Raw genomic sequence first — 17504 nt, 5'->3', positions numbered from 1 at the left:
TTATGTGAGGAAATAGTGTTCTTGAAAACTCAGTCTCCACTTTATTTGTGCTTTTCTTCTCTGGCAGCTTAACAAGTAGAAAGATTATGAGCTTTGAAAACAACTAGGGAAGGGTTCAGATACCAGTCCTGCTACTTGTCTTCATATGTCTAAATCTCAGTTTCTGGATCTATAAAATGGGCATAACACTTCTTACCTTGATGTATTCTTTGGTGGGCCTGGAGATCGTATAGCACAGGCTATAAAAGGTGCTCAATAAATGAGAGCTTTAATCCTTTCTCCAAATATTTGGTCCTAATCACAGGAGAAAAGGTCTGACCACAGAAGCATAAAGTGAGGGGCACCGTTACAACAGAGCATGCCTAGAACATAGTAGGTATTCAATAAATATTTGGTGAATGAATACAATGGAAGTGTGATTTGTTTGCAACTGTCAAAGAGGAAAAAGGTTCATAACCTGAAAACTGGCATGGTGTCCAGAATTTCAGTTGATGACATTAGCACTTATTCACAAGAATCCACCAAGAACTAGAGCAGTTTTGTCTAAAGTCTTTCGTTGGGCCATATTTCAGCTCCTCCCCAACTTGGTTGAAGACCCCATGATCTAAGGTCAATTGTGAGTGATGACATGGTCTATTAGGAGTTAGGTTGAATGTACCAAAAGTAATATGTCCATGTCCACCAAAGCGACCCTATACTCCCTGAGGGAGGAGCAGACCCACATGGAAGGAAGATTCCAGGCTGCCACCCTCAAAGCCATCTGGCCTTGATTTAGAAACACACAGTTCCTTCCAAGCAAGGCCCCTTACTGCATCCGAATTTTTAACTGGGTTCAACCCTTCCTGTCAAGAAAATGATGCCTGAAATGCCATCCTGAAATTTAATATCAGAAGGAAGAGAGTCAGGCAAAAATTGAAGGTCCTGCGAGGAACCTCCGTGCTGGGGTTTGCAAAGCTATGCAGAAATTAAGATCCAGCACTTAGCAGCAGAGATGTAGTCGTCTGTCAGACATCAAGCCTGGTTTGCGAAGCTGTCAGTCACTGCTGTGAACTACAAAGTCACTGCGTGAACTGGCCAGGACCCAGGAGGATTTCCACAAAATGAAAATCCAGATAAAGCAATGCCACCGAGTCCAGGGAACACTGGAATTCTTAATAATCCTGGTGTTCCAGGCCTCCAAAGCCACATCAGGGCTCCTCTCTCTTTGTCTCTCCCCCGTCCCATGTCCTCTTTCCCCCATCCTCTGGCTCTTCCCCCATCTCCCACCCCACTCCCCTCTTTTATTTACCAAATTTTGCATGATTCAATACATTCTTTATCAAGCACAGACTGTGCCTTTCTCTCCTCCTTTCTGCCCCAGGTTAGTTTTACTACAAAGTTGTGGCCTTCAGCCTCCACTGGGCCTTACGTGCTACTTGGAGTCTTTCTGCATTTCTCTGGCTGGCACTCTCCCATCCTCCACACAGGCAACTTCATACTCAGCAAAGCTTCTAGCTGGGCATCACCCTCTTTACTGACAAAAGCTCCTCACCTCCTCCTTCACAGTGAAAATAGAAGCCATAATGCAAGATTTCCCTCACCCATCTACTGCCCGGTGCCCCAGTGTGGGATCCCCGCTGTTGTGATCGCAATGGTGAGAATGTTAGTAGATGCTCAGGACCCCATTCCATCCTGTGCTACCTCCTCAGGAAACCAATCCTGTGGGTCAGTCCTTCTTTCTCTCTCCAGATCTTTTCTACCAGTTCTTCTCCATCAGTATTTAATATACTTGAGGTTATCCCATCTTGAAAACAAGCAGACAGACAAAACCCCTCTTCTTCCTGGGCTAGCCCTTCTGGTTCTCTCTTGCCTTCCCTCAAACCTCAGACCCTCACTGTTGAAAGCAGGTGGACACTCACTGTCCCTCTCTTCTCTCTAATGAAATTAGGAATTAAGGATTAAAGTAGACTTGAGTCAGAGTCATTCTTCTCCCATCTGATTTGTGTGATGGGGGGCATAGTATTTAATTTCTCTACATCTAAGTTTTCTCATGTGAAGTGAAATAAATATTAGTTCTACTTATTGGATTGCTGTGAATATAAAATGTAGCAATATTGATAAAGAGCTTAGCACGGTGTCTGGTACAAAATAAGCTATCAAAAATGTAGCTATTGTTATTATTATTTGATTTTTTTAAACTTTGCAATCTGGCTTCTTCCCTTGTCATTCCACCACCATTGCTCTTCCCAAAAATGTCATTATTGCTAAATTCAATCAAATATGATTTTTCAGGCTTGGCATGGTGGCTCATGCCTGTAATCCTAGCACTTTGGGAGGGCAAGGTGGGAGGATCACCTGATGTGAGGAAATAGTGCTCTCAGTGTACTCAGGAGTTCAAGACCAGCCTGAGCAACACAGTGAAACCCCATCTCTACTAGAAATACAAAAAAATTAGCCAGGCTTGGTGGCCCACACCTGTAGTCCTAACTACTTGGGAAGTTGAGGCATGAGAATTGTTTGAACCTGGGAGGCAGAGGTTGCTGTGAGCTGAGATGGGGCCACTGCACTCCAGCCTAGGTGACAAAGTGAGACTCAGTCTCAAAAAAAAAAAAAAAGATTTTTCAGAATTATCTCACTTGACCTTTTTGCCACAATTGGTGACATTTTTCCTTGTAAAACAAGTTCTCCATCCACTTGTTAGTCTCCTTCCTCTAACATCCTGATACCTATCGATGTCTCTCAGAGTTTCATGCCTCAACCTTCCTATTTTTTAATCTTTATATTCTCTCAGTAATCTCATCTATTCCTATAGGTGATTCTATGGTATTTTAGGTATTCTATTCCTATGGCTTCTACAAACTGACAATGCCTAAATCTAAATCTGCACTCCCAAACTTTCTCCCAAGCTCTAGATTAAAACATCTAACTTCCTGTAGGGCATCGCTACTGAGATGACTCTCGGACACTTCCAACTGTCCCAAGCAGACATTATCAACTTCCCTGCGTGTCCCTGTGTGGACCATTATCACTCACCCATTTGACCTTCCAGAAACCTAATGACACGCACTTCCTTCACTCCCCTCCATGTCCAATTCCAATTCTACCTCCGACATGTGGATCCCATTTGTGTATCTCCATTCCTACTGGGGCACTGCCTTGCTTAGAACATAATTGTCCCCTGTCTAAATTACTGTCACAAATTTCCAGCTGATGTATGTGTCACATCTCTTCTAATCTGTTCTCTACTCTGTAGCCAGGAAGAGCTGTATTTGTCTAGTTCATTTGAGTCAGACTTTTGAAAATACAGAAAAGTACAAAGAATGGTAAAATGAACACTCATATTCCCACTACCCAGAATTAACAGTAACATTTCTAAAACTAAAATCTTACCATATGGCTAGTCTGTAAAATGCTCATTGGCACCTCCTTGTCCTAAGGATCAAGTTCAAATTCAGTTGCAAAGTTGACATGACTCTCCACGATTTCCAATCTCTTCTCACCCACACCTCCCAACTCAACAATGTGAAATCCAGATCACAGCCAATTATTTGTGTTCCTCCCAAAATGCCAGGCTCCCTCTACCCTCCAGGCCTTTCCACTTTTGAGGAGGAGGGCATAAAAGGGATGAGAAACTGCCTGAGTAAGGAACAGTGCAGAAATAAACATAAGAATGTAGTTGGCAGTCAGCCCATAGAAGTGATGTTCAGAGCAGTACCTTAGATCATGCAAGTGACAACATCACAGAATCTTAGAATTGCTCAGAAATGTATTTAAATCCAGCCCTCCTGCAACCACCCCTGAACTTACCCATCATGTCTTCAAAGAACCTATATTTGAAAAGTAGTAAAGAACATGCACTGTATGTTTTGCATGTTATGGCTTTTTAATGTACTCAAAGGAGAGTATATTATACATGGGGACAGATGATTATAATTCTCTAAGGCTTTTGGAAGGCAGAAATCTTTCCCCTGACATCTCTCCCAGGGGGTAGAGGTGATCTTTGAACGCAAAAGGAAAGAAGGTCAGTAACTTCAATTAAGTAGTCCTTTTCATGAAGACAGAGGAAGCATCCAAAGGTTTCTGGCAATTCCTTTGTTTTATAGAGATAGTTAAAAGGAAACCAAGAAGGAAGAGAAATCTTTTCACTTCTTGTGACAGGCCTTGCTAATTGTCTTATTTTAAGGAAACACTGGTTTTTTGTTTCGCTATCCAGTTACAGTAAATGATGCCTAGAAAATGGCACAGCCATTGTAAACCAAAATTCTCTTATTTTAGTCTGTACCGAAGTCAGTTTCCAAAAACGCCTACGCCATTCAATGCCTGGTGCCATTTGGATTAACAGAAAAATTAGTGAAATATCAGTATTGCACAGCCACACAAGCAGAATTATTTATGCAATGAGTAGCCAATGTGAAGGAAAATGGATTGTACAAATAAGCTGCCTAATCCACAAGGTTGTAATGGAAATTGCTTCAATTTCTGTAGATGATTTAAGATGGAAGCTTTGTTGTTTTTTTCAGAATTCAATAGTTGTTAACTGATCACACCTCTGCTTCTACAATGATTTTTGTAAAATATGAGAAGAAAACCAAAGGAACTTATTGCTGATTTTTAAAAGTTAATGAAAGAGAAAGAAAAGGAAACCTGTGGGTGAGTTCTTTATACGTTATGCGGGGTTTTTGTTTGGTGATTGATGGTCTTCATTACGTATGAGAACTACCCACCCCGCCTGCCATAGAAAACATTGATTCTGGAACATAACTGACTTTCCAGTAAAGTGTAATATTTTCAAAGTGTTGCCATTTCCATTATGTAAAAAGTACATTGCCTTTTAGAACAGGTGTTTTGGAAAAATTAAACTTGTGTCAAAATGGATATTTTAATTTGTAATGGGAAGTTAACACAGATGGCTGTAATGAAGGCTCTAAACTATCTTTTAATTTATTATTTAGAACCTTATATCATTATGCACACACCCTCAAAATGTGCAATCCTCCAAGCACAGTTCTCAGCAGATGTGCTCAAAGGTGTCAGTAATACCTAAGTGATGATCTGAACTGCATGGCAAAGTCAATAGAAGGTTGATGGAAATGTAGATTACAATGGAACAGACTTTTGGAAAACAGTCTCCGTGTGATGTATACGCCATGCTATTCAGCGAGGGCATGGGTGTGAGCACGTAAACACACACACAGAGGAATCCTTCAGAAGCACAGCAAGGAAGTCAGAGCATTGTGGGCTCATGCTTATTTCTAGAAGCATCACCCATTGGAAGGGGCTGAGTCAGTCCTTTAGATTAATATAGTGGTCATGATTTGGTACCAACTATACAGCAGGTACCACCACTAGTCCTTTAGAAGAATGATCTCATTTTATTCTCTCAACAGCTATATTTAGTAAATTGTAATATTCCTATTTTACAGACAATAAAATAGAGGTGTGCTTCATCACCAAATTACCACAGGACCTTGGAAAAGGTAGCAAGGTCATTTATTTATCCAAGTCATATTTGTTTCAGAAACGCATGTTTTCCAACTTCAATAGGAAGCAAATTTGGTTTTATGTCAGATTTGTTCATTTATTTCAAGGAATTTGTAATTGAGATACAGAGAATAGCTCGTTTTTATTTAGTTATATTCTTCCTTTGACAACAGTATGCTTTATTTGAAAAGCTGAGGATAAATATTGGGAAGAATGACATGGTACCAGGTATTAGAGATGGGTAAGGATGGCAAGAAAATAAGGCTGGAAACATCAGGGCCAAATCATTAAAATTCCATGTGCCATCTTAAGAAAGTTGAGCTTTATCCAGAGGATGATGAAGCACCTTTGAAGGACTTTCATCAGTGGCTACTTGATTTAACTCCACTTCTGTCTCCAGGATTGAGTATAGCTCTGCCTCAATCTCTTGTAGCTAAAATCTTCCAGAATTTTCAGCCTCATGGCATGTTAAAATTCCTAAAGCTTTTCTTCTGCAGTGAACTTTACCATCGGAAAGGAAAATCCCGATGTCGTAGACTTTCCCGCCCAGCCAGCATGCTCAGCCCTTCCCGCCTGTTCTTTGATAGGGTAATTCCTGTCTCCCAAATCAAGGAGCAGAATCCTCCTGATCCATTCAGAGCAAGAAGAAAAGATGACAGTGGCTCAGCACTTGTAGCATGAACCTGCATAACTGCCTCTGTAATATGTTTCTCCCTTTAGCCACCCTATTTACCTTTAGCTGTTTGTTCCTTAAGGCTGGAGCATTTATTTCACTCAAAGCTACTAAATGGAAGTATTCCTTAGTGACATCACTAATACTAGGCTAAATTCAAAAGTGTTCCCTCTTTAAAAGTTTAAAATCACAAATATGTTACGCCATAATACAACCTTTAAGGTATAAACAGGTCATTTTTTAAAAAAAGCTTCAAGTGTGTTCTCTACAAGTTTTTTTTTTCTCCTTTTGGACAAAGAGAAAGTTCCTAATAAGAAAATGGAAAATGCTTTTGGTGTGAGATAATCCAAAACAAACAAACACACACACACATACACACACACACACACACACACACTTCCTTTGAAGATTGAATGGAGAAAGAGTTGTTTAAAAGGAGTAGTAGAATGTCTACACAGATAATATCCCAAATATTTCAAGCACCACCCAAGAGGGAATTTCCACTAGCGCGTGCTGCAATTTGCCACCGGCAGATGAGAGCCTCTAATTCAGAACATAAGCTGAGCCTCCATCTATAAGAAATTCTACAAGCAACAGCATGACCTGGCTAGAATAATGATGTATGACTTGTGGCTGAAAACATGCCACAGCTCAACAGATGGCTCTCTTCTGGGGTTTGAGACAGGCAGGCATCAGGCAATATCCTGACAAGAGTGAAATACTGACCTGAGGAGAAAATCAGAGCCCAGGGAGATGGCGTATCTTTTGTGAAGCACACCATTTTCTAGGTGTGCCCTGCAGGAAGCGCCCCCTGAAAACAGCAGCAAAGCAATTGCTTTGTTACAGAAGCATGTCAAGGAATTTGTAAAACAAAACCATTGGTGCAAGTGAAATTCTGTTATTTTTTTTTTTTTACACTGAGATATTTCGATTTTTGTTTGTTTGTCTCTGCATTCAGAAGCTAAATCTTGTTACCATACATCTTGATTCTAACTCAAGGTTTACTTCTCTGGCATATTCCAGCCCAAATTCCTTGCATCCTCAGTCCAGATCCTCTTCTATTCCAGGGAGAAAAATAAACCATGCTTGTTAACTGATGATGAGCCTGTGCTTGGTGCTATAAACAGCCTCGCCCACCCACCCAGACAGGCACTGGATTAGTGCAAAAGCAGGGCTTCCCCCTGCCACCCTCAACCCCCAGACATATCCAAAATTGAGTTCATTGTCCTCCCTCCAAAACCCAATTCTCCTCTTAGTTCCACAAACAGACAAATAACTATACCATCCACCCTCCGTTATCCAATCCAGAAACCTAGAACTTGTTTTCACTTTCTCCGTCTTCCTCACGTCTCTGGCCAATAACCAGGCCCCGTCATTTTGACAACCAAATCTCTCTCCTGTCTGTTTTTCAACGGCCATCTTCCAGGCCAGCTCCTCCTGGTCTCAGCCGTAAATTATGCAACCTGTAGCCTGAGTGACCTTTCCCAGCACAGTTCAAATTGAGTTTCTCTTGCTAAAATCCCTTCTAGTAGCTCTCCATGGCTTTTAGAATAAAGTCCAAAGTCCTTACCATGACTTAGGAGGCCCCTCAAGTTATGACCCTTTCTTTTATTGAAATCTTCATCCCTCGCCATGCCCCACCTATCACTGTATGCCTCAATCAGTCTGATGCCATATGGCTTCCCCAAAGTATTGTTGGCATGCTTGCCACGTGGCCTTTGCCCCAAACGAGCGTCCTCCACTTAACTGCTACTTGTCCCTCAACTCGGCTTTCTCCGTCAATAGGAAGGCTTCTCTTTTGTCCTCTGGTGCCCTCCCTATATGTTCTCATAATGCTTTTTCAAGTCATAGAACTACCGCATCATGTTGATGGCTGGGTCCTGGTAGTATTGCATACCAAGATTTAGGCCCAGAACTTAGAACATTTTAGAAGCTTAAATATTTGTTGAATGAATGAATGAAGACTTCTTGACTAACTGAATGATATACCGAACTAATAAATTACATTCCTGATTATTTTGGCAATTGATAACACATCTCTCTGCCTCCCCACACCATCATACGGTTCACTTCCTTCCTTGTCTCTTACTGACTTTGGCACAGATCTGGTTCCTAATCTAGTCCTTTCTCAGGCGCTCTTCACTTGGTGTACATGTGTGATATCCCTGCTGTCAGACCCTTGGCGTTCCCATGGTATCTCTGATTTGGCCTGCCTTCTTGTTTCGCTATTCTTTTTTGGGTAGGGCTAGTCCCATAGAATCAATTGTTGGTCCCAGTCACTCACTTGTCCTGTGCCTGGGCCATTCACTACTCCTGCCCCACCCTACTCATGAAATGAGGAGTCAAGCATATTAATAAACATCCACAGTTCCCAGAGTCCCTCCTCAAGACTCAGACAAAATTATGCCATTTTTATTCCCTTAAATTGTGATGTTGAAGCAGGACACACACAGCTTTGTGAGCAGAAGTTTTCTCTGCTCTGCCGAAGAATAAAGGTCAAAGCAGAGATATGCACATGCCCTTTGACCACAGGTGCCTCCAATGACCACCACCATGGAATCATTGGCTAATTTCTCATCTTTCTGTAGAAGAGTCATATGGCTTTATGTCAGAACAGTAGGTATCCATGCATACCCAGGGCTTAAAATCTTGGGGACTTTTTTCTTACAAACCAACTGCTGTGGGGCAGTGTAAAGAAGAGTCACCTCATCCTTGCACAGAAGACCCTATCAATATCTTGGCTACTCTGCAGGGCATTCTCAATGGCCACACCCACCATCCCGTTTGCTGCCAGGAGTCAGAGGCCCACATGGCTAGGACACTGCAGCTGAGCACTGCTCGTCTATAATGTTCTCGCACAACTCTTACAGTCTGAGTCCTCTCCCATTCCACCTCTTCAGGCACCATCCTCTGCCACTTCCACAGGTTTTTTCCACTTACTTTAGTCTTGATTTCTGCCACTCTAACCTTGGTGCTAAGATCCTGGTCTTGACCTTGCCTCTGACACTCTCAACTCGATGTCTACACATGGACTTCCAAGTGTGTGACATATGGCTTCCCTTTATGACTTTGATTGACTCATCCTCCAGCTTAAGATTCCAACTCCATAGAATCAGCCTATCCAAAGGCCCCTTGGAAAGAGAAGGAGGGCTGGTAGAGTCAAGCAAACAACCACCTTGCTTTGCCAAGTGGGCAGCATGCTTCCTGTGGATGCTCTTTACAGAGACCACTTTATCCTAGATTTGTGTAGACTGAGACGTAAGGCTAGTGTTGGAAGACAACTATATTGCAATTGACTGAGAGAATAAATGAGGTGGATTTTGAAGAGCATTCATGTCTATTTATGTCAGCTCCGGATACCCTGCTGTCCTTCCTTAAGGCATTTTTAATTTTAAAAGTGCAATTCTTAAAACACAAAAGGTGGAACTGAAAACATCACCAGACATCACAGAAGTGTGGGCAATCCTTTAAGGAAGAAGATGGAATCTTGATCTCAAAAGCTATTAAAAGCCCTTTTTTTCCTGTCTCTTCACCTGCCCACCTGATTGCTTTTAAGTGAAGAGGTAAGATCACAAGGAGAAGAGGGTGCAAAAAATAGAATGCCATTTTTTCTTCTCCATTCTCTCATAGATAATGATGTGGGAGCACTGGCCGGTATAGATAACCAGTGTAAATTAAGAGCTTAACTGGAAGCCTATTAAAGGCCATCTCCACTTGCTCTTGCCTATTCCTGTTCTCGCACAATACACAACACAACTTGAGAGAAGGCCAAAAAAATTAGCTCTAGAAAACTCAATTGCTATAACCAATGGTTCAGTGAAATGTCCTTTGTTAAGCCTCAAGCCTTTGATTAGTGTGTTTAATTTAAAAAGACTCCTCCTTCTCCACTTAAAGCTGACCTGCATCAAATACTGTCTTTGCTTATCATGGTGCTATAAAGTGTTTATAGGCCAAAACGGGTATTAAAATTCTGAGACAAAACATTTTAAACATGATCTTAGGGACAATATTTTCACCCCAATACTGTCCATGGTATAATTAACTTCATGGGAAATTTAAACCACAAAACCCATAATACAAGTTCAAATTTACAAGTTCAAAAATACAAGTTCTGAAGGATTTACTCAATGAATTTAGAACTTGAGAAAGAATGCAAAAGTTCTTAAAAATCAGGCCACAAATCATCCTCTTATTCTAATTAGGAGCAATTAAAGGAAAATATGTCACTTGATATAGCTGCTCTGTCTAAATCTCTGCCCAAATCCATGCCCAGAGTCCTGTTAAAGACATCGGGAACCATGGGACCCTTCCCCCGCCCTACTGATGAACACCTGATGAAAGGTAAGCACTCAAGGGTCTCCTTCAACAGGAAGTTGAATTCAGACACCAACACTGTAGTTACTTAGCCACAGGTACAAGACTTGGAAAGCCATGTAAACTAAGGTGCTTACTACATTTTGGAATGGGTGAAGATAACACCCAATACTATGGGAGATTGGTGAGGGAGAGAGACAGAGAGAGGCAGAGAGAAAGAGAGAGAAAGAGAAGTATCTCAAAGCTTTCCAGTTTCAGGAGTTACACCTTCTTCAAAATACCATCAGAGTCCCCCGAAATAAATTGCTTTTCACACAAGCTTTCTTAGGGGATTTCTGTTGCTTGCCACCAAGTAATGACTGCCCATGCCTGTATCTTCCATGTGACCTTTTATTGTGATTTGTGTTTTCCTGGATTAAGCCATACCTTTGAACAATCATGTATTTTAACGACAGCCCAATCCTTACAAATGTCCCAGATTCCCAGTGGCTTTATGACAGATATTTTATTACACAAATTACAAGGATAGAAACCCTATCCCCAGTTTTCAAGAGTCTATAACAAAATAGGGTTTGAGTGAAATATCTTTGTAGTAAAGGAAGAAGAGAAGAAACACTTTAAGTCCACTGAGAGAATAAAATTGATGTCAAAGGACCCTTACAACTATACTTTAATCTCTACCTTCCACACCTTTCCCAATCTTCTGGAATCTTTGATGATGTTATTTTATTTTGTTTATGCTTTTGAAAGCAGTTGGGGAGGTGAGTAGGGTTTGCCAGATTTTGGAGATAGAAAGGGACAATCAACTGGAATCTTTGACACCAAAATAATAAAATTGTGAAGAAGACACGTTTCTTTTCTTTCCTCTATAAATAAACACGGAGCACAATCAAGTACATCAATTGCAGAGGATGAATGACATGTAGGCACAATGACTAGAATAAGCAAATGCATTGCAAAATACAGTATGCCCAGTCAAATTAAATTTCACATAAACAATGAATGTTGCACAGTATGTACTTACACTGCAAGAAATTTTTCTTGCAATTCTAGAAACCTTAACTTACCTTCTTGTCTCAAAAGTTCAACTGAAACTCCAAAGCTGAAAACACCGGGGAAAAAGAAGCCAAACAAACAAATGTCCCTAAAATGAGCTGCTAGACACACTTTGCCTTCAGTTTGGATTCTGCCTCAACTTTTGTGCTTAGGGTTCCTTAACTTTCCATCTCTTCTATATACTCTTGTCAAAGTAGTCTATCTAAGAGTTCACTCACACACTTATCATTGGCTATAACATGCAAACTCCTTTAGGGCAAGGCTGTATCCAATTCATCTCTGTTTCCTCAGAATCCTGAGAGCACATAGAAAGTGTTCAATAAACGTTCACCGAGATAAAATATTGCCAACTACCTTTTGCCTCAATTCCAGACTTCCCTTCCTGGCTTTTTGAAAACTTTCTTTCTATCTCTAATCAAGCCTCAGCTGGCTAACTTTATTTTTTATTTCTTCTCAACAAAAGCATCCACGTTTATTAAGATTTTGTTTCTCCTATTTGTTAAACAAGCTCTGCCTCTCTGCTTGTGCTAAAGTAGATGCCCTTTCTGTAACACCTTACCTCTGCTCCCTGAAAGTTACATAAACATACTTAAGATCCAGTTTGACTGGGCACAGTGGCACATTCCCTGTAGTCCCAATGACTTGGGAAGCTAAGATGGGAGGATGGCTTGATCCCAGGGAGGTTGAGGTTGTAGTGAGGTGTGATCATGTCACTGCAATCCAGGCTGGGCAACAGAGTGAGACTGCCTCAAAAACAAAACAAAGCAAAACAAACAAACAAACAAAAACCAGTTCAACTATCACATTCTTCAATTGTTCCATCCAATGCTATAATGCTATCTCCGTTTCATGAAACTTCCATATTAGAAGTTAAAGGAAAGTTTCACCTGCAATGGTTTTTGCTGCTCTAAGACCCTTAAAATAGAGGACTATATCATAAATCTCTCCCGTCTGCCCCTTTAGCACAATGTTATCCAGTGGGCATGGCCCACGAACAGGAATTGGATGGTATTTTTATTGCTACCAGCACAATTCATGGCTTAAAACCTCCCACAGCATCTAAGGAACAAGATATTGGAGGCTTTCATTATTTGCCTTGTCAAGTCTTACCCACCCAATATCCAAATGCTCTGATTTACAGCAGGCTACTGGGGGCTGGAATTTGAATTGCCTTAGTTAATGGCTTTCCAGAGGCCGAAACCATGTGTGCTAAAGATAATTTTTTTAAACTCCACTTTAGGGGCCAGCCATGGTGGCTCACGCCTGTAATCCCTGCACTTTGGAAGGCTGAGGTGGGAGGATAACTTGAGCCCAGGAGTTCAATACCAGCCTGGACAACATAGCAAGACCCCTGGCTCTACAAAAAAATAATAATAATAAATGAGAAATATTAGCTGGGAGTGGTGGTGCACACCTGTAGTCCCAGCTACATCAGGAGGCTGAGGTAGAAGGATCACTTGAACCCAGGAATTCAAGGTTACAGCAAGCTATGATCATGCCACTGCACTCCAGCCTGGGTGACAGAACAAGACCCTGCCAACAATAAAATAAATAAATAAGTAGATAAATGAATAAACCTCTACTTTACATAAAAAGCAAAACTCGGAAAATTGTTTAGGGAAGGGGTTAATAGCATGGGGGTTTAATCTTGGCCCTTCTACAAATTTTAATCAATCCAACAAATGTTTTTACATCACATCTCATTTTGATACACATTTTTCAGACCATGAGAAATTGGCAACTTCACATTTATCAGACATTTCATTTCTTCTTCTTTCAATGATAGTTCATATTCTGATTTGGGTTCAGTTTGAAATCTGAGCTTGAGATGTAGTTTGGGGAGTAAACAGCGGTGGTCATTGAAGTATTGGTGTTGGAAAAGACAGACCAGGGAATGTGGTAGGTGTGACTACCTAACCGAGTTTGTAAAAAAAAATATGGATTTTTATAGTTAATTATTCTGAATTATTCATTTAGCAATGGCCAAGTGAACCAGAAATGAGCAGTTTAAAGCCTAATCTTAAGCCCTCTGCTCACATTTGATGTTATGGGATTTTTGTTGGGATAAACTAAATCATGTTTCCAAGAATCAAACATATTGGTAAGTGGGAAATTTCCAGAAGGCAATATCAATAAAGCTGTGTCTGCCACTCCAATTTGACACTGTGAGATAGAGATAAATCTGGCAAGGGATAGCGGCTGCACTGGGTTCTTTGTAGAACTGATAGTGGTCCAAAATGATGAAATCATAGCATCTGCTCTGACTGGGTATAAATTGTTTAGAGCAATTTCTATGGTTACTGGGCCAAAGTCAGCACAATCAACTGCAGATTGGAGAATCAGAAATGTTGACACAGAGTTCAACATTAAGCAAACAAGGCACGCTGCTGTAAGTCAAACCACTATCATATTAGCTTTACAAGGAAATAATTTTCAGAGATGCCAAAGAGTCAGTATATCCCACACACCACTTTACTATGGCAGAATATACTAAGGACGCAAGGGGTTATAATACTGTAACTAAGAACTACTGAATATATAGGACTCTGCAAGGAGGAGTCAATGTTTTATTGGTCCCTGGTTTGGAGATTAGGAAAGTCATGCTTGTTCCTCCACATATCAACAGAGAAGCTCAAGGGGTAAAACTCCACCATCGTGAGGTCTCATTTTTGCTCTGACATCCTAGAACAAGAATAACGGGGGTCAATGAGGTTATCTAATGATGCTTTTCTCACTCTTAAATTTTAATCACCGAAATAGTAATAATGATAAAACAGTAACAAGAGTTAACAATTAACAAGAGCTTATCTATACCAAGGACTGTACTTTATTTAATATTTAACCCAGCCAGGTGTGGTGGCTCATGCTTGTAATCCCAGCACTTTGGGAGGCCGAGGCGGACAGATCACTTGAGGACAGGAGTTCAAGACCAACCTGGCCAACATGGTGAAACACCATCTCTAATAAAAATACAAAACAATTAGCCGGGCGTGGTGGTGGGTGCCTGTAATCCCAACTACTCAGGAAGCTGAGGCAGGAGAATCTCTCAGACCCAGGAGGTGCAGGTTGCAGTGAGCTGAGATCACGTCATTGCAATCCAGCCTGGGCAATAAGAGTGAAACTCTCTCTTAAAAAAAAAAAAAAAAAAAACCCATAAGATAGGGTGGATCATTTAGGATCATTTAGGAAGTAACTCATGGCTTGGCATACTCTTTCTGGAGATCTTTCCTGTCTCTAGAACTTCCCGAAGATGCTGGTTAGAGGCAACATCCACACTATGATGGAAGTGGCATTCAATGCTAACCTCAGATGCAATATACAGTGTAAGTCCATCTTTGGCTTCCTTTTTTCTTCATCATTTCTTCTTCTTTGGTCTTGGTTAGATAGCTATGTAGCTGCATAAGGAATTAGATTAGCCTATGAGTGAACCCCATTAAATGTTGAACAGGAGCACATCCAAACTCAGTCAAACTCAGTGCTCTTATAAGATGTAAAGATGAAAGGATATGACAAAAGAAACTGATTGTTACTTTGGATGCCTAGTTTTAAAAATAAAAATAAAAATTTGGCCCACTACTTAGGAACTACTCAGATCTTGGAAGGACTCTGAAGAATTCTTGTTTTAGAGCTGTGCTATTCTCAAATAGCTATTTTTATGATTAACTTCTATTCTGAGTGATAAATGAAAAAAAAATTCTTGAACTTTCAGCAAAACAATTGCCAAGATTTGTTTTATCATAGTGACTCAGAGAATTACATTTATATTGTCCTGACCTCAGAAGTCTTCATTCTGTTTTGGAAAGTAAATAAACTAAAACAAGATTTTTTCTTTTCCACTAAAGAGATGTTCAGTGTTCTGTTCTGGGACAAGATTGATCCATTTTATATGGTAACTGAATTCTTCACCATTGTTCTTGTCTGCATATATCTGTCAACTTTGAGTCTGGGGTCTTAGACAATTGGCTAAAAAGTTAAGAATTCAGCTGTTCATTCATTGGCAAGTTGCATTGCCTTTTCTCCCTGTATTAGTCCTTTCTCACAAGGCCAGAAAGAACTGCCTGAGACTGGGTAATTTATAAAGGAAAGAGGTTTAATTGACTCACTGTTCAGAAGGGCTGGGGAGACCTCAGGAAACTTACGATCATGGCAGAAGGGGAAGCAAGCACATCCTTCTTCACATGGTGGCAGGAAGGAGAAGTGCTGAGCAAAGGGGGGAAAGTGCCTCATAAAAACATCAGATCTCACTCACTATCACAGAACAGCATGAGGGTAACCACCCCCATGATTAAATTACCTCCCACCGGGTCCCTCCTATGATGCATGGCGATTATGGGAACTATAATTCAAGATGAGATTTGGGTGGGGACACAGCCAAACCATATCACTCCCCCTTTGTGACCTGGCTTTGTCACTTACTCATGTAAAACTGTTAGAATAATGGTGAAAAATAGTAGCAGTGAAAAAGAATTGTAACAAAGTAAACCCAGCTAATGGAGAGACTTCTGTAGAAAGTGGATGTCAGAAAAAGATCTCATTCATTTGCGAAGTTTTAGTGAGCATCATGTGCCAGATACTATGATTTTCAGGCCTTAGGATGGAGGAAGTGAAGGATAGCTCATGGCAGCTTCACCTGGGGAAAGCATGGGCTGTAGAGGCAGGTAGAACTGCCCTTGATCTACCCTGGGGAATAGGTGACATTCAGCTTTACACCAGCTTCTGGTGAATCACAAAGACTAGTCATTTGATTTTTTAAAATGTTTTATTTTGAATAATTGTAGATACACAATAATAAAGAGATATCCTGTGCACTCTTAACCCAGTTTTCCCCAGTGATAACTTCTTGTATAACCATAGTATAATATTACAACCAGGACATTGACATTGATTTAATTCACCAAACTTACTTAGATTTCACCAGTTTTACATGTACTCATTGTGTGTGTATGTGTGTCTATTTAGTTCTATGCAATGTTATCACATGGGTAGATTTGTGTGCCAACCACCACAGTCAAGATACAAAGCAGTTCTATGGCAACCATGAATCTGGTTCTCCAGCTCTATAATTGTTGTCATTATAAGAAGGTTAGATAAAGGAAATCACATAATGTAACCTTTGAGATTAGCTTTTTCAACTCCACATAATTCATTTGCGATCTATGCAAGTTGTTGCATGTATCAGTGCTTTGGTCCTTTTTATTGCTTAGCAATATTCCATTGTATAGATGTGCCACAATTTGTTCAACCAATTACCCACAGACACGTGTTTGGATTGTTTTCAGCCTTGAGCTGTATCAAACAAAGCTGCTATGAACATTAATGCAGATTTTTGTATGAATATAACTTTGCATTTGTCTGGGATAAATGTCCAAAAGTGTATTTTCTGGGTTGTATGTTAGATCTATATTAGTTTTATAAGAAGATGCTGAATAATTTTCTAGAATGGCTATACTATTTTACATTATAACAGCACTACATGAGTTTCTCTACACCTTTCCCTAATAAATGTGTAGCTATATCTTATTGTGAATTTAATTTGCATTGCATTTCCTGAATGAGTAACAATGCTGAACACCTTTTTCACATGCTTCTTTCCCATCTGTATATTCTTGTTAGTGAAATATCTGTTCATGTATTTTGCTCATTATCTAATTGGAAATTGGATTGTTTGTTCAATTTTCATTGTTGAGTTTTAAGAGTTCTTTATATTATATGTTCTAGATATGTCTTTTGTCAACTATGTGGTTTGCAAATATTATCTTCCAGTCTATAGCTTGCTTTTTCATCCTCCTAACAGAGTCTTTGCAGAGAAAAAGTTTTTAGTTTTGGTGAAGCTCTATTTATCACCTTTTTCTTTAATGAATCATGTTTTTGGCATCAGGTCTAAGAATGCTTTGCTAGTCTTAGGTTTTCAAGAGTTTCTCCTTTTTTTTCTAGAAGTTTTATAGTTTTACATGTTACATATAAACCTATGGTCCACTTTGAGTTAATTTTTTAAATAAGG

At 40.1% G+C, this 17504-nt stretch overlaps 1 pseudogene; it reads right to left on the bottom strand.

The window, feature by feature from the left end:
• LOC102139947 (uncharacterized) overlaps positions 1-17504 on the bottom strand; it is a 50096-nt pseudogene that overhangs the window by 8698 nt on the left and 23894 nt on the right.

The sequence above is a fragment of the Macaca fascicularis genome, chromosome 2 (genome assembly GCF_037993035.2).
Source record: "Macaca fascicularis isolate 582-1 chromosome 2, T2T-MFA8v1.1".
Lineage (NCBI taxonomy): Eukaryota > Metazoa > Chordata > Mammalia > Primates > Cercopithecidae > Macaca > Macaca fascicularis.
Note: the sequence above shows the minus strand (reverse complement) of the source record. Positions and strands in the feature narration are given on the sequence as shown.